This window comes from Mustela erminea, chromosome 16 (assembly GCF_009829155.1).
Source record: "Mustela erminea isolate mMusErm1 chromosome 16, mMusErm1.Pri, whole genome shotgun sequence".
Taxonomy (NCBI): Eukaryota; Metazoa; Chordata; class Mammalia; order Carnivora; family Mustelidae; genus Mustela; species Mustela erminea.
In genome coordinates, this window is record NC_045629.1 from 64,027,459 (window position 1) to 64,046,237 (window position 18,779).

Genomic DNA, 18,779 nt, shown 5'->3' on the forward strand with positions numbered 1-18,779 from the left:
TTGTGGGGGCGCAACTTGGCGATTCCTAAGGAAATACTTAAGGAGGTGTGTAAAAAAAAAAAAAAAAAATCCCATGTTTATTATAATCACAGCACTGATTAGAACGAGGCATATGGCAAACAACAATAAGTCCTTCGATAAGTATATTATAGTCCATCGATGTCAAGGAACACTACCTGGCTACATACAAAAAAATTACATTTGCAGAGGAGTATTTGCTGGAATGGAAAAGTGCTTCTAGTGGACTGTGAGACGAAAAAAGCACGTTAAGAAGCAATGGTAGTATTTTTGCAAAATCAAGTATGTATGTGTGTATGTGCACACATGTGCAGTGTGTATCCCACACATGGGCGCACAGGGCACAAGGCACAGGAGGATCTGAGGTGAAATGAGTCACTTTCCACACTGACATTTATTACATGTGTATTACCGTGTGGACTTGGTTTCTGTTTTGCCATAGGAAATAACCGCCAGATCTTGGGCCGGTGATGGGTCGCGGCTGCAACAGGACAGCCCTATCACCGATGATGCTCGCCTGCTTCTTTACGCCTCCTTATCCTGCTGTCACCCCTGCCCTGGTTTCTAGCACCCCCAGCAAACCTCACCAAGCTCCCGTGTATGACTTCACGCCCCTTCCCCCACTCCACGCGCTGTTCCCTCAATGACTGCTCCTTTATCAGTTCAGCTCCAGTTTCTCAGAAATGCTCCTTTCTGTGTAAGGGGTATAAGGGAGATCAGGAAGTTGTGGTGGTTTTTAAGCTGTTGATCTTTCCCCAATTCTAACTTTAGCTACAGGAAAGGAAATGGGTATAGGGAGCCCTCTAGGTCCCAAAGACCATATGGGAACCCAGGGCTCAGTTACTTTTAACACCTCTCTTGCCACTCTATGGAGCTGTGGATTTGGTATTTCTTTTTCCCACGTGATGAATGTGAAGAAGTAAGAATTCATCAGATAACAGCTTGGTCCTACTACAGCTAAACTGTGAACAGAGCCTCTACTTAGACATCCATGAAAGGTTTTAAGACAGAGAACCACCCCTTGACTTTCCAACTGGAAAAACGCACACCATGGCTGGAATACCTACTAAGAACGCATCCACTACAAGACAGGCAATGTTTATTACTGATACTGTTTGTTTTCAAACCTACTCTCCCAGATTCAAGGTACAATTATTGATTTTTTTGGACAGAGATCCCAAGTAGGCAGAGAGGCAGGCAGAGAGAGGAGGAAGCAGGCTCCCTGCTGAGCAGAGAGCCCAATGTGGGGCTTGATTCTAGGACCCTGGGATCATGACTTGAGCCAAAGGCAGAGGCCCCAACCCACTGAGGCACCCAGGCACCCTAATTATTGATTTTTTTTTTTTAAATAACAACAGAAATACTATTGCCATAACTCACTGTGCCCTTCTATGGACCAGACCTATATGCAGGATGATAAGAGACAGGAGCCCACTGACCATCCTCACTTTACTGATGAAGAAACTGAGGCTTGAACAGGTTAAGGGACTAAGGGCATACAGTCGGCATGTTGGCATAGCCAGGAACTGACATCAGAGCTCCCAGTCCCTGTGTACTACCTTCCCCAGTCAGGCCATCCGGCTTTCTCTCTGTGAGGCTCCATTTCAGCACTTAGAGGCCCTGGAGCTGTGGCCACGCTGCCCTCCAGAGAGTCCCCTCAGAGGCTGTTTGGACAGAGGGTGCTGAGTTTAGCAGACCTGGGAGACCTCCACTCTCCCCTTTGAGATACTGAACTTCACCATGAGAGTCTAGGTACGAAGTATTGGACAAGGGTCGATGTCTACGGTTCCTACGTTGTGTTCTATTCAAGGAAAGGAACTGAAAGTAAGCAAGTAGGACTGGGGTTTTGAGGGCGCCCATTTTAACCAGGACTGGTTTGTGAGGCACATTTGACGTGCCTATCTCAGTTTCCCCTTTGGCGTTAAAGCCCGAGTAATGATTTTTCACTTTACATCAATGCTCTGAGTGAGAACCAATAAAAGGGAATGCAAAGCATTTAGCACACAGGAAAGCCCTAGGTAAGTGCTGCGCGGTGCTTAATCCTGGCCCCCTTCAGGGCCTGTTCCTGAAGCCAGTCACACAGAAGGAAGGTACAGACAGGCCAAGGCCTGCTGAGACACAACCGGGGAGACAAACAACCCACAAGCCAAGGTGTAGACAGGGATCGTAAGAAAGCAGACGAAAGCTTCAACAGTGGGGCTTTGGCATGAGGACCAGGAACGGGCTTGCGGCTAGCTTCCGCAAACAACAGGCACTGACCCGGGGGACAGTGGGAGGCCCATGGCTTCATGAGTATGAACCTCTCGGGCTCCCTTGTGGACCTCACCACCACCCCTCATGCTACCTGGCACTGTCCTGTGAGGGAGTTTCCACCAACCCCTTTGGGGAAAGTGAAACTTACATGGGGGAACAGACAAGAACTGACTTCCGGCTCCTCCTCCAGAACCCGTCTTTCTTCCTTTTTCCACAACGGCTTCATCAGCATTTTGCAGAGGAAACCATGGAGGACTCTGCGGCCAATTTCGTAACATTTATAGGACGTACTTTGGAGAAGTAAAAGGGCTACCTGAGCCAGGAACTGTTACAAAGGAGCCTCCTAATAAGCTTTAAGCAGAGATCTGTTCTGTCTTGTTGAAAGCGGCCATAATAAGTTATTAATTCCACTTAGGATTTGAGGCAGAAAAAAAGAGCAGACATGATGATACACAGATGTGCTTAATCCACATAAACTAGGACAAGAAGCCACTTTTGTGGGTAAATACACTTGCGCCCCAGTTGCAGGGGTAGAATGTTCTGTATTTCAGGGGCCTCGGGATCTAGCCCTTAGTTCAGAGCTCAAACACATAAGTTATACTTGACATTTTTCTAAATTTACCCTTTTCTTTGAGATAATGTTTACATGGAAAATACACATCCGCATCTTACAATTTTCAGGGATCAGCTACTATGACTTAAAGTTGATCACTTCTATTTAAAAAGGGCTGTTTCTCAGGCGCTGGCCCAGCAAATTGTCTTGGGAAAGCACAGATTCGTCACTAAGTTCCGAAACTTTGGGGGAAGCTGATGACACTTTTTAACCACAGACAAATCAGTGGGGCTCAGGTTAGGATCCTCCGCAAAGCAAACGAGGTCGGGCTCCTCGGTAGGAAAATCAAAAGTTGATTACTGCCACTGGTGAGAGATTACTGTCTTGATCATTAACTTAAAGCACATTCTTGCCTACTTTGTGGAGAACCACCGAGAAACAGGCATGATAACACTCATTGTTAGGAGCTCAAAGTCTACTCTGGGAACCAGCAACAGAGGACACAGCCCCGAGTGAAAGCTTGGAAAAAAGAGTGTAAATAGGCATATTTGAATATTCCGCTTAAAGTAGAACTAGGAAGGCAGAAATTATCATAGTTTCACTTGAAAGGTCAAAGTCCCAGTTCCTCCCTTCCTGGGCGTCTCATTTGAAGTGAACTTCTCCCAGTTGCTCTCAAGACAATGAGAGGATGTAGGTATTCCCAGCGCCCTCAAGAAAGACAGAAAAACAGCCTCCACCCTACTTACTCTGTAATCAATAACCAGCGCTCTGAGGTCTTGAGGAGGCCTGTCACTGACATGCTCCCTGCTCCCAGAAAAGATTTACAATGGCTTACAATAAATACACGTATGTCCAGAGCAATTTTTTTTTTCAAAAAGAGAATAAAGCGAAATACCTAAATTGGTATATGGTAAGAAGAGAGAGAGAAAATGATGCTCTGAATCGGTAACAAACTAGCGGATCTTGCTAAGAAGCACCAAATTTGGTTGAAAGCATTCTAGCCCTCAGGACAGGGCTGGGGTGGGCGGGGAACAGAGGAGTCATTTAACCCTGCTTGAGGGAAAGAGAAGCTATAAGTTTATGAGAAGACAACTTCTAGTTAGCTTAAACGCCAGAGAACAGGGGCACCGGGGTGGCTCAGTGGGTTAAAGCCTCTGCCTTCGGCTCCGGTCATGATCTCAGGGTCCTGCGATGGAGCCCCACATCCAGCTCTCTGCTCAGCAGGGAGCCTGCTTCCTCCTCTCTCTCTGCCTGCCTCTCTGCCTACTTGTGATCTCTGTCTGTTAAATAAATAAATAAAATCTTAAAATATTGCTCATCAGCAGCTCTGTTACATTTTAGGAGTGTGAATTCCAGTGAGAATCTAAGGAAAGTTCTAGACCCTGTCCCCTCATCAGCTTATCCTCATAGTTTTACAGATACTCTCAGGGTTCCATGGGCCTAGGCTGTATACTTGCTTTGGGAATGCTCTGCAAAGTTTAAATTCATCTAGGAACTCCGCAATATTTATTCTCCATTGAATGCATAGAAGGCCACTTACTGAAGCCAGACACCTTGGAGTAACCCTGCGAATACGGTTTCTTCCACCTGCCACGAGCAGCCAACAACGGCTTGTAATCATAAATCAGAGTTGTTCCGCTTGAAAGGAGCTTTAGTAAAACCCTAGTAATTTGTCTTGATCTTGTTTTTTTCCCCTTTCTTTATCTTGGGACCTGCTTGCACTCGTATGCTGAGATATTCCCCCTGTTTATCTACTTATGTTTTTGAGTTGTTGGTTTTGAATTCTTGGCTTTCACATATTCTGCATCTTAAATTCCCCTAATTTACTGTGTAATTAAAACACCCATGCACATTTGTTCTCAATTAATGGAGACAAATTATTCCCCAGTGGAAGACAGCTCCATTCCAACTTGGATCTGGAAGGGCGGAGAGGCCTGAATTTTAAATGTTGTCTAATGACGCTAATATTCTTTGTTGACTGTGTTTAAGAGATAGGTTAATGTATCCTTGGGAGACAAAGAACCCAAACACTCATTCTCACCCTCAGAAGCAAATGATTTTGTAAATTCCCAATCAATTTTCTAATCCTTATTATCTTAAATATGTCAACAATTTGTTAAGATCATTGCCAGAAGAAAAAAATAAGTTGGATAAAAGAAAAGGCAGTTGAGCTGGCTGAACAGCGTTTAGATTGAATAACAAACATCCACTTGAAGTCAATGGAGCCATCATAAGCCTACACACTTAGAGCTTTGGAAATATTTGAGAGCATTAGAAAAAAAAAAAATCACAGTGGGCTGGAAAGAGAGCTTACATTTATAATTTGCAGGTAAAACTAATGTTCTCTTGGACTTCCTCATGAGTTAACTGTGAAAAAAAAAAAAAAACGAAATAAATGAATTGAAATTAGAGCTCAGCTCTTTTATATGGAAGTAATAATATGATAGAAAGCTCCCAACAATATAAAACAGGAACTAGGTTAAATGGTAAAAATTTCAATGTGGTTTGAAAAAGAGAGAGAGAGAGAGAGAGAGACATCTTTTACTAATTAAGACTTTTTGAGGGGGGTGTTCAGAAAAGGAAAGAGAACAGTAGGTAACACTCAGTCTTGAGGACATGCTAATCTGAGAAACTGTGCTAAATACTTAAAAATACTTCATTTAAACCCAACTTCTATCTCACATGGGAAGTGAAATTATGTCCATTTTGTAGACAAGGTAACTGGGGCTCAGTTTTCACTGAGTGCTCTTCTAAAATTATTACCAAGGAAATCTCTATTAGGCTGGCCATCCAATCTACAACATGACCTTGGAGAGGCCACAGACCTTCCAAGCAGCAGGTAATTCATATCACTGATTCTAAGCCAGCTGGCTGTAAGGGCCAAATGGGGATTTACGCTGGGTACTTTGTTCAGGGTTCAACACACTTTAATTACATCAGATAATGCTTGCTGTTCCTGTTTTTTCCTGGAAATGGGGTGTGAGTCCAATTCCTATTTAAGCTCCTGCCACAATGAATCTTTACTTTGTCAAAATAGGACAACACGACAGCTAAATGAAAGTGATCAGAAAAGGACAAGAGGCTATCTTGGGCTCGCATCATGGTCGGGTCCGAATCTTCCCTTTGGGGCTTACGTAATCCCGACATGAAGGAATCAGGATGAGCACACCAGGGTAAGAAACAGGTTAAAAAAAATAGGCACTGAAAGAGGTTAAAAAAAAAAAATCTGAATACTGGACCATTAAATGGATGCTCTAAGAATTGTGCTAAAAAGTAATATTCAAATTCACCTTGTTTTAGTGTAAACCAGCCCAGAGCTTTAAGGATACTGAGTCTATTCCCATATATGTCTACTAGGAGGATTTTACTGGCTCTCCACACTCTGCGCGGAGAAACCAAAATGAAAACATTTAAAAAAAAAAAAAAAAAGTGCATTTCTTTACTTTTAACAAAAAGGGCAATGTGTATTTGGGGGGAATGTTATTGAACCTTCGCCTTGATTAAGATAAGGGTTAATAGGGCGCCTGGGTGGCTCAGTGGGTTAAGCCGCTGCCTTCGGCTCAGGTCATGATCCCAGGGTCCTGGGATCGAACCCTGCATCGGGCTCTCTGCTCAGCAGGGAGCCTGCTTCCTCCTCTCTCTCTGCCTGCCTCTCTGCCTGCTTGTGATCTCTGTCTGTCAAATAAATAAATAAAATCTTAAAAAAAAAAAAAGATAAGGGTTAATTAAATCAACGTCAGAACTAAGAGTATCACCACACATAAAAAGATGGTTCCTAGTTTAAAAAAAATCTAAATCTAAAAAAATCTAATCCTATTTGAGATCCTTTACTAATGGGAACCTTCCATGAGGGTTGCTTCCTCAGTCCCTCTGTTTAAGTGGAAAGCTGGAGACAAGGTAACATTTTATAGTATTATTATTAATAGATCATTTTAGGGGAAGAACCGAAATACCTTGTCAGTAGGAATGGACCTGAGTCAGTAGGAATGGGAATCTCTTTAAAATGATTAGCATTCTTCCCTACTTCAGTGGCACCCCCCTTCACTGCTCCAGAGGTCCTGCAAAACCCATGCATGAAAGTGAGAAGCCTCCAGGCAAAATGCCAGCAGTGCCGTGGGTCTCCTGTTTTTGTCCCCACCACCCCCCCACCCCGGCCCCCAAGAAGTTTCCTCCTAAATTCAGGAATCAGAAGCAGCTCTTGCATATAGAAATCTGATGCTTTGATTCTTTTAATTAGCTATGTGGTTTTTTGTTTGTTTTTGTTTTTCTGAGAGAGAGGGAGAATGGGCAGGGGGAGAGGCAGAGGGAGAGGGAGAAGCAGACTCCTCGCTGAGCAGGGAGCCTGATGCTGAGCTCGATTCCAGGACACTGGGACCATGACCTGAGCAGAGGGTAGATGCTTACCCCTATGAGCCACCCAGGTGCCCCAAATTAGCTTTTTTTTTTTTTTTTTAAATAGACTACTTCCTCTGCAGACAGCACACCTAGTAAGAAGTAGGAGACAGCCATCTAAATCAGGGCTCTGCAAACTGCACCCCAAGGTCAAGTCCGGTCTGCAGCCTCTTTCGGTACAGCCCTCACACTCAGAATCATTTTCACATTATTCTACATGGTTGGGAAAAAAATAATAATAATTTAAAAGAAAGACGAGGGCGCCTGGGTGGCTCAGTGGGTTAAGCCACTGCCTTCGGCTCAGGTCATGATCTCAGGGTCCTGGGGTCGAGTCCCGCATCGGGCTCTCTGCTCAGCAGGGAGCCTGCTTCCTCCTCTCTCTCTGCCTGCCTCTCTGCCTACTTGTGTTCTCTGTCAAATAAATAAATAAAATCTTTTAAAAAAATAAATAAATAAATAAAAGAAAGACGAGAAAGTCAACTACGAGAACATCAAATTTCAATGTTCATAAATGGTTTTCCACACTCTCTCATTTAGTATCAGCTCTGGCTATTTCCATGCTACAAGGGCAGAAGTGAATAGTTACAACCGAGTCCGGACAGCTCACAAAACCAGAAATAGTTACTATGTGGTTTGTCAAAGAAAAAAGTTTGCTGACCCCTGGTCTAGGAGGTTTGGACCTAATCCAAGGATAAATGAAGTCACTCTCAGAAAACACAAAAGCATGGCTCCCATGGCTTCCAGTGCTTTGCTTTTTTTTTTTTTTTTTTTTTGTGATTGTCAGAGAATAATCCTAGGACCCGCCCCACGTCACTCACAAGGAATCCTTTTTTTTTCTTTCTTTCTTAATACACATTGCCACATTGTCTTTATTAAATAGCAGGTGCATTAGCAGTGTAGGTAAGAAAGAGTGAAATGGTAAAATGTTATCTGAATACAAAATTAACGTCATATTTAAAAGACCGTTGGTCCCCATGTTCCAAGCCTCCTCCGTCAACACTGACAGAGTAGAGACCTCATTCCAGGTTCTCTGCTCATGGGGATCAAATTTTGGGAAGGGCACAGTGCCTTAAAGGAATCTGTCATTTAGCAGGAAAACACAATCAGCTCTCAAAAATGTGGGTGGGGAGACACTTTCCAGTGAAGCCTCGGGATCTCTTCCCCCTGTTCGGTGAGCACTGGCTTCAAGAAGGTTTCACCGTGGCAGAACAGAAGACGGATTTCTGGGTACCGAAGAGGCTGGTCAACTTCAGAGTATGTTACCCACTGATGGACCTACTTGTCAGCTGTATTGAGTACAGGACTGAGTAAGATAGTTAGAAAACCCAATACAAATAGCTTTTAATACTGGCAAAGATGTGTGATGTGTGCATTTTAACTAGTTCGCTTTTCTCCATTTTACCCACTGTCCCCACTGTGCCCTAAATAATGATTCCTGTGTTTGTTTCTCAAGCCTTCCAGGGATTTGTAGCTTCTCTGATTTCCAGCTCTAACCCAGCTGTCACTTAGGCAAGCTACACAAATATACATATTTCTGCTTCCACCTTTCCTCATAAAACCATCCAGTTAGTGTAACTGGGCTTGGCTCCCCAGACTATGGGAGGAGCAGTCATTCTGCTCCCATGATTCTGACAATGGTTTCTTCCCCCAGTGCTGGGAACCCCAGGAAAGCCGCAGCCTGAACACTGGCCTGAGCTCTCGCTCAGCGGTCACACTCGGCTCCTGCAGCCCCTGTCCATCCGGGGTGGGGGTGGGGGGCACACTTCTCCTGACAATGCCTTCCTGAAACCCCCATATACTTATTGGCCCAGTACACCAAATGATCAGCCCCAGGTCTCCCGGACCCAGTGATGCCTGTGCTTCTGGTCCAGACCGTCGTCTGTCATGCAGCCTTGGAGTTGGGTCATTCCCACAAGTGTTTCATTCCTCTCCCATTTTTTTTTTTTAACTTAATGTTTATTATAAGACCAAGGGATTATAAGGCTTTCAGTACTGTACTAACCACAGCTACCGTTTACTGAATGTTTCCAACGTGCCTGGCACGCTCTCAGGTGCCTTATGTACTAACCCACCAGATTCTCACAATGATCCTATTAAGCACTATTGTTATCCTTATTCTAGCACTGAAGACACTGAGGCTGTGGCAGGCATCTTGATTATCACTCCAGAACAGCCACTGCTGTCCTGGACCCTCCTTTCTAGAAGAATCCACACTGAGTATCTCCTCCCTTCCAGGGCCATCTGCTCGGAGGAAGGCTAACACCAGCTCCCACTGATTCAGGCTGGGACAGCCTGTCAGGGGGGCTGCTCTTCCACACCCCAGTGATGGTGTGGAGAGGGACTCTGCAAAGGGGTTCCGGGTCTGCCACGGAGGACACTGCTTCTAGCAGCTGCCATGCCCTGAGGAGAGGAGAAAAATCAGCTTATGGCCCAGACTGGAGTGCTGACTTAGCAAAGCAGAAAGGTACAAAGTACTTGGAATCCCACGGAGGTGGCCAAACCTTGGAATGAGCCAACTGTGGAGCTCCCCACCTACTTCTGTGCTCCTTTTCAGGTCCACTAACCCACCTAGGCCCTTGCTAAATGAGACAAACAATGAACAGAACGGAGGTTCAAAGCTGGCCTGAATCTGGAGGCTTCTTTTCAACACCAGCACTGCCCAGCAGGGTTGTAATTTAAAACTCCATTCTGCAAACTCTTTGCATCTGTGGATTATTTAAAACAAATGTGCTACCAAGAGCACAGCGTCACCCAACCCAGCCTCACCCAGAACAATGTTCCATCCCAAGAGTAGCCTGGTTATGACTAGTTCTCTCATTACAATGAACGATATTCCAAGGAGATGGAATCTCAAGTAACAACAAAAGCAGCTCATTTAAAAGGTACCTCAAGGGGCGCCTGGGTGGCTCAGTGGGTTAAGCCTCCGCCATCAGCTCAGGTCACGATCCCAGGGTCCTGGGATGGAGCCCCACATCGGGTTCCCTGCTCGGCGGGGAGCCTGTTTCCCTCTCTCTCCCTCTCCGCCTACTTGTGATATCTTTCTCTCAAATAATTAAATAAAATCTTTAAAAAAAAAAAAAAAAAGTACCTCAAAAATGATTTTAGAATTTCTGCTGTTTATAGATAGTCTGAACCTTCTACCTCTCAAGTGTGGTTTTTAATAAATCATGACACTAGAGAGAAAGGTCCCGAAGTTGTAAGTATGGATTTTTTTCTCAAAGAGCAAAATGGAAAATAAAAGTCGTATTTCCCTACTACCGCTGGAAGACCCTAACTACCAGCCTAGGGGCAGGCACGAATGATTCCAAGAAAGTATTTTAAGACAGAGAACAGAGCTTTAAGATTCTTACGTTTGGGGCAATGCGCAGACTGGGCGAGGGCTGCCTACCAACAGGTGTGTATTTCCCATGGGGAAAGAGGGGAATCCAGGGGACATAAATACACGGGGGGCGGCTCAAGATCCAAGTGCTGTGCAGAATTCAGTCCCACGACCGAGGCAATTTCTACCCCGAGAGACGAAGTGGCAAGTCTGAAACAGGCCGTTTCCCCTTCCCAGGCTGTGATAACACAGTCATGATTTCCTGTGTAACTGGAGCCATCAGACAGTTCCAGAAGAGTGTCTCACCTCGCTTTGTGTCTCGGCAACAACAGTGCGTTAGCAGTCACAAAGAGGGATACACAAACCGAGGGGGAGAGGCTCCTTAACCGGAGCAGGTATGCAAAGCAGAAAATCCCACGTGCAAGTGTTTACGAGGATTCTGCTTCACCTGATGATAGCTGACCGTCCTGCGAGCTAAGACACCAGGATAAAAGCAGGGAATTGGTTAAATTCATTACTTTTGACAAAGTTGCAGACTATTCAACCAGCAACACCCGGTGCCACCAAATTAAACTGTCTGTAGAGATGCCAGGGCCTCCGATCCAAACAGCCAATAATTCCCTGAATGCCAATGAGCTCGCGCTGCCCTGACTCAGAGCAGAAAGACTGCCGATCTTCAGGAGACGGACCCCGAGACAGGATCGGAGAAAGCTCTGGCACAGCCCTGGCCCTGCCTTGAAGAGGTCCCCGCCACTCCCTGGGCCTCTGGTTCCTTGCCTTGAAGAGCAGAAATCCAGTCCAAGTTGTACCCATGCTTGGCTCTGGGATGGGGCATAACCCACCACGCTGTAGAACAGAAAATCCAAACTTCTACTGAAAGAATAAAGGAGGCAAGTGTGTACTACGTACCACGCAGGCAACGTTTTCGTCAGGCCTGAGTCTTACCGTAAAATTGGGCCTGTAGGTCCTAATCGCATCTGAAAGGATTAGGGATTTGAACGAGGCAGTTTTCCGTGTGTGTGTGTGTGTGTGTGTGTGTGTGTGTGTGTGTGTAGGCCAGTGGTTATAGATACACAAACTCCTCAAGGACCCCCCGCCCAGGTAATTTTTCAAAACAACTACACTCTGTCCTGCGTACGATACACTCAGAGCAAACGGGTGAGACGTTTTCAGGGCACACCGCACACGTTCAAGGAGTGCGGGCCTATCTGTACTTGCTTTTTATTTATTCATGAAGGGTCTGGGGTAGAAGGAGGGTAAAAAGTTCATTCTTTTCCTTCGCTCTCTGCCCAGGCTCTAAAGAAGATAAAAACACTCATTTCCACCTTAGAGTTGAAAGCATGGCTGGGCCGTTCAAGATAACTACGCTTCTGTTGAAATGGGCCTCCGTAGACTATCACCACTAGGTACTCAACTGATCTGATCTTTGCAGCCGTCCCAATCGGCTCCTTCTAAAACCGAGACTAGTAAAAGCAGAACTCTGGTTACTCTGGAAAGGGAGGAAACAGGACAGCTTCCGCTCCCCCGAAAACCAAACACCATCAAGAGTTCCTGCTAACCAGTCTTCTGCACAGGTGTACTTTATTTTCAAAAGTTTAGAGGCTGACTGAAATGAGGAGTCCGTTAAAGCAGAAGGGGGGATCCTTCGAGGCTTTTCTCGAGTGCAGGGTCGTTCATGAACAAGATTCCAATCCCACAGGAAAGCATCCAGACCTTAACACACACCAGAGAACAGAGGTTGGAGCAAAGTAAGAAACAATGCCGAGTGAAACCCGCACAGGCAGGCGGTCACCGCTCCCCAGATGACCCTAAACCTTCCAAAGAGAATGTGAACTCCAAAAGGAAGCAAGCGTGTGCCTCACGCTGGACTTCCACGCAAGTCACTCCCCCTCCCGCCTCACTGTTGGGTAATGGAGAGACAGAGATGCCGAATGCACATACAAACTAAGACAGAACTAAGCCATCCAAAGAGTCTCTGAATCTAGACTAAACCTAGACTAAAACCTCACCTTTCCCTCTAATGAGACTGTTACGTCTAACGTAATTATTCAGGCTGTGTATCTGCTTTCCAAATTAAATCAGCAACAATAATAAACTATACTCTCAAAATCTTAACATCAGAGCAACATACTAATCTTTGATCTACTGGTTAGCAAATATTTATTGAGCATTTCATGATGACCCACAGGCACCAGTTTTAGTGCCGGCTAGTAGAACTGGACCCTCTTCTCAATGCACCCAGTCAAAAGGAAGTGATTTACTAAACTTTAAATTATTCAGTTAAAAATAGATTCGACGATCTTTCCCCACCCCCACCCCCACCCCCGGCCTGTATCTACCATTTCCATCTAGGCGCTTCCACTCCCTGTCTCCGGCTTCTCTATCAAGCGGCCCCATTTCACTCCACACGGAAATCTCTTCATGGAAGTCACTGAGAACCAGCAGTAGGACGGACTTATCCACACTGACTTCCCATTACTGCCCTTGATCGAAGGGTCTGGGTCTTCCTCAGAGCAGCTGGGGTCATCAGCTGAAGGGACCCAGGGATGAATGAGCTCTGGGGTCTAGTGTTCGACACCTCCTCCAACCAGCATCACTTTGCACCTGGGAAAATTGGAACTCGGTGGTGCCTGGAGTGAGGGGAGAAGGGCTGGCGAAGGGCTAGTCTGCGGGAGAGCTGCACGCACTGCGGACAGCTGGCCGAGGGACGGGCCATCTTCCCAGAGGAGACACAGGACTCACAGCTGGCACACAGCGCCCAGCCCCCACCTCGTGCCTCCGTCCCTGGCCTCGCTAGTGCCCATCATTGCCTTCCATTATGTCGCTCTGCTTCTGGTTCCCTCCACACCAAAGAGGTTTCATCCTTCTGTGTCAGAAGTGCCCTCAAGCTGTAAGTACAGAGGTGGGGGCACTACCTCGGGCGGGGGACATGTCACTGAGGAGGCTACCTTCCCCACCCTCATCGCCTTCACCGTGTCACCCTTGTCACCTGCTTGATGCAGATGCTGCATGAACACCTTCGACTCTCTGACTTAACCCTCTAGTTACCTGCCATGGAAACAGCCGCTGTCCCCAATTCACAGATGGGAACACTAGAGGTCAGAGGTTAGAAAAGAATGAGACTGAGCCCATGTCTTTCGGACTCCAGAGTCCAGGCTGATACGAATGCACTGCAATGTTTCCTCACGATACAGTTGTCTAGTCACACTGAACCCGGCACCGGAGCCCGGCGTTAGAGGTTAGGAACCCAGGCTGAAGGAGCCTGGATGTTTAAGGGCATATCTCACCTCTGCTCTAGATGCCCAGTTTTGCCACTTACTTTCTCTATAACCATGGTCAAGTTACTTAGAGTCTCAAGGCTTTGATGTGACCTCACTGGGCTATGATGACCACTGACCAGAACACAAGACTTAGCACAGTGGGTACACATAAAATAGCCAATACAATAGAAAGTATAACTTATGGACTCATCTACACATTGAATAAAATTTGTGTTTTCCATGGTAAAACTTAATACTATTTCGTATAAGTAACCCAAATGCATCCCCCCACACACATACATCTTACCCCCACTGTGCCTTTGCATTCTTCAAAAATCTACAAAAAGCTCCAAACTGAATGGACTCTTCTGGTTTTTATTCACTGAAGTGAAAGACAAATCATTCACCACCACCTCATCTTAGAGGTACCCAAGTGAGATTACACAGAAAAGGAAATCAGGGAGATGAATGAATCTTACAAAACAGTTTTACTTCTTTCGTACATAATTACAAGAAGCCAGATCTGTGCAACGAGGAATTTTCACCAAGCGTAACAAATGGAGAAAATTGTAAAGGCAGGTGTGTAAAGCTACAAAGTTTTTTTTTTTTTTCTTTGTTTGTTTGGGTTAAAGATTTATTTGAGAGAGAGAAAGCACACATGTGGGGAGGAACAGAGGACTAGAAATCTCAAGCAAAGATCTCAAAAAATCTGCTGAGTGCAGAGCCTGACTTGGGCTCCAGGCCGCGACCCTGAGATCACGACTTGAGCTGAAATCAAGAGTCAGATCCTCAACCATCTGAGCCACCCAGCTGCCCCCAAACTCAAACAGTGTAATGACAATTGGGTTTTGACGGAGTCGACTGCCCAAGGCGGCCATCTTGGGGAACCGATAATGAGTACCCTGGATACTGGGCCGACAAAGGATGTTTAAGCAATGAAATTAGACATTTAATTTTGGATACTGCTACTTATGAGAGGCCTGGGGCAAATCATGCGAGTGTTAGTGCACTGAAGGGCTACAAGGAATCCTTTGTTTTTCAAATAATAACGAGGAAGAATTCCACAGCGCTGAAATGTGCTCAAGATGTTCTAGGCTACGCCCTTACCCCCGTGACTCTAGCCGCCAGAAAAGGAAGCCAAATGAGGTACAATACGCTACTTAATGATTGCAAACTTTTTTTTTTTAATGGGGAAATAATCTCAATACCATTTGCTTTGGTATTGAGGAGACTCTAACCCCGATGAAATTTCAGGGCATTTGCTTGTCCAGAGCTTTCTTGAGTTTGAAGCAGATGTCAAAGGAAGAGCATACGGAATTGGGGGCAGGAGGAGAACCCTGGCCTACACGCCTGAGGATAAACAGGTATCTTTGACATCTATCATGCACTTGAATATGATTTGCAATTAAACTGTAGAGTGCCTGGGTGGCTCATTAAGTTGGGTATCTGCCTTTGACTCAGGTCATGATCCCAGGGTCCTGGAATTGAGTCCTGCATCGGGCTCCCTGTTCAGTGGGGAGCTTGCTTCTCCCTCTCTCTCTGCCTGCTGCTCCCCTGCTTGTGCACTCTCTGTCTCTGTCAAACAAATAAAATCTTTAAAAAAAAAAAAAAAGTAAAATAAGATTTATAGTGAGTTTAAGCAAACCTGGCATGCAGAAATCTGAATGTACCAAAAGAAATCATCTGGAGGTGAGCAGACATTTTATGAGTCTACCCATGTGAATTTCCAAAAGCTTTTAAGTTTTTCAAACTGGATGCTATTTGCAAACATGCAACTTACATGCACTTAGTTTCAGAATTCATATATAAAGTGAGATTCAGCTGTACTCTGCTGAGGACAAATATTCTCACGGAAAATAAGCATTGGCCTTGCACCTGAAAGACAGATCTTTCTCGGGAGCATTCAAGAGAAATGGCAAGTCCCTACAGCAAGATGCACCTGGGAACAGACCCTTTAAATGGCAGGCGAGCTGCTGGGGGCTTGAAATGGTGTGTGGACAACCCTTTCCCCTGTGGTTGCCTTGCACAGAACTACAGATCTTACAGCTGAAAGGGGTCATAGGGGTGCCCAGCTGGCTCAGTTGGTGGCATGTGGGGTGCTTGATCTCAAGGCCGTGAGTTCGAGCCCCACGATGGGCATACAGCCTATTTAAAAAATGGCTCCCCCACTCTCTGAGTGAAGTCTGACTTCCGCCCTCAGTAACCTCTCCATATATTAGTGATTCAGTATCTGTTTTGTAAGTGAGCCCTCAGATTGTAATTAAGAATGATCGATGTAGGGGAAAAAAGCTAACAAGGCAATCAATTCCTTCTTTCAGTTGCCTCAAATCGTGTCCATTTATAGAGTGCTCATTTGTCAGTTCTGGTCACTGGTTTCGCCCTCATTCAGTTACCAGGTAATCTCAATCTTGGTCAGGGTCTCCGGCTCCTGAATTGAAGGAGTCGCCACCTCCTGGTAGCAGAATGTACTGCAGGCTACCCCGTGGCTTCTGAAATCCGTTATCCATGTGGAATACTCTTCTTTCTAGGAATCGACGCCATGAGCAGCAGAAACTGCTTATGTTGCAGCTATAAATGTGGCAAATCAAATTCAGCCACTGCTAACTACTTTATTCCCAAGAGTATAACATGGCTGTTTACCCCAAATATAAACTGATTTTATTCCATACAGCCTACCTCCTCCTGCCACCCCTGGGGAATCAGGTTCATTTGATGAAAATCCTAATAATTATGACTAAATGGTTACGCTGATTAAAGCTGGTGAAAGCTATAAAATATGGAATATTAATTTTAAGTACAAAACCATTGTGCATTCTCAAAGAAACTGCTTTGGGGAATTACAGTGCTTTTTTATCATTTGTTTACTTATATACTTTAAATATTTCCCCTCTATCCTCTTAATTTACATTATCTTTGAAGATAGCAATGTAAAGCAAAGATAAGCTGCAGTCTAGACAACCCTCCCAGTCGATCCCAACTCCAGAATTAGTAGAATTCCAACGAAGTGCTTACAATTCTTGTCTGCTGAGTTTTTATAAGGATCCCCTGAGGTCAGCCACCACACTGGCTTGCAGGGTACTTAACTGCACGTGAAAGAGAAAGAAATAAAAAGTGCCATCATCATAAATTTATGGAGAAGGTAGAACTTCTGGTACCAGGGAGATGAGGAACTGTCCACTGAGGGCAACAAGGAGTGAGTCAATGGTGATTCTATAAAATACCGATTACTAAGACTGGAGATGGAGTTATACAGACCTTTGGTAGGATCACAGCAGACACTGCCATGTTTAGTATATTTTATCTTGTCTTCCCTTCCTCCTCCCACCAAGGGGTGTGTGTGTGTGTGTGTGTGTGTGTGTGTCTGAGTGTGGTAGGGATGGGGGGTGGGGGTGGTGGACAGAGAGGTCTGTTTACCAAAATACGATTTGTAGGGTATTTTGCCTTCCGGTTTAATTCTTCATGCCAAATACAACCACAGGAGGCAAGAGACACCTTGAAGAATTGCAACAACTTGCATTCAGGAGTGTGAATTTCACACAAATGAAATCTTTGTTTTACTCCCTACTGCATTCCAGATGCCTAGAAGAGTAGGGCCAATTCAGCTAAGTATTTGTTGGCTCAACAAATGAAGCAAAGGGGAGAGTCAGAAAGAAATGAATTCACCATAATTTACTCTCCTTATCCTTCACGTTGTGCTTGAGATAATGGAGTACTTGAGAGTGAACTTGACTGTGGAAAGATACAACCAGTAGGTCCACTGGAACTTGAGGACAGAGATAAAACATGGTCTAAATTATGTGTTGTTTTTCTTCAGTTTTGAGTACAGCATGATTCTGTATTCAATTACCAAAGGTCTGGTATCCTGGGCATCCGTCAGCCACATCTGAATATTAAAGATCACGAGGGCTGATTGCTGCTCTTCAATTAACATCCTAGAGCCAGATCAGTCCTGCCAACTAGAGGACTCCCCCAGCAGCACAGCACTAAATATCTCTGTTTCGGTTTTCAATGGTCACATGGCAAACAAGGGGAAATGAGCTCCAAAGTCCACCAAAGATGATGCTGGCATTCTGGGGTCAGAAGCCTCTGGTTCCACAGAGTCAATCAATATGGTGCAATCGAGAAGACCGTACCTAAACCACAGAATGTAAAGGGCACTTCCCGGATACAGGGATACTAAGAATGTTTTTCTTCCACTTCTCTTCCAGTTATTTTAAACTAGAAATGGTGAAAGCACTAGCTCATTGCCAACTATGGGACAGGCTCAATAAATATTAATCAATCTCTTGAACTTTTCCTCCATTGCTCAAAACAGAGCAACATTTCCAGAATTCGAAAAGGAAAAAAAAAAAAAAGGACTTTCTGTAATTGGTTAATTTTTAACCCTAAGTATGTGCTAACTATTCACACAGATGGTTCAGACCTAGGGAGTAAATAGAAACTCCTCCCACCATGAACAGAGGGGCAATGTCCAAATGTCCCATTGGAGGAATAACCAAGAAAAGCATTTCTTCTCCATCAAGGGCAGGTCCAAGACAAAACAACAAAACAAAACAAACAGAAACTACCTATTTTGCTAGCCAAAATTACCACGAATAGGTCTATGGTAATTTAATTCTCCTTAAAAGGTAAAACCCACTGTGGCTCAGTGGGTTAAGCCTCTGCTTTCAGCTCAGGTCATGATCTCAGGGTCCTGGGATCGAGCCCTGCGTTGGGCTCTCTGCTCAGCGGGGAGGCTGCTTCCCCCTCTCTGTCTCTGCCTGCCTCTCTGTCTATGTGTGATCTGTCTGTCAAATGAATAAATAAAAAAATCCTTAAAAAAAAAAAGGTATAAAAGCATCATTATCCGACGGGTGCCCAGCTGTAAACTGTAACAACCTCCTCACGACCGGACCACAAAGCAGCGTCTAGCTCCAACACAGAACGAGTGCTCTCTCTTACGTGTGCTACATGACTGTTCAGGGTTTCAAGGCTTAAACTTTCC

At 45.1% G+C, this 18,779-nt stretch overlaps 1 protein-coding gene across 1 annotated transcript in view; it reads right to left on the reverse strand.

The window, feature by feature from the left end:
• EXT1 (exostosin glycosyltransferase 1) overlaps positions 1-18,779 on the reverse strand; it is a 281,234-nt gene that overhangs the window by 124,352 nt on the left and 138,103 nt on the right. The gene's annotated exons all lie outside the window — the stretch shown is intronic.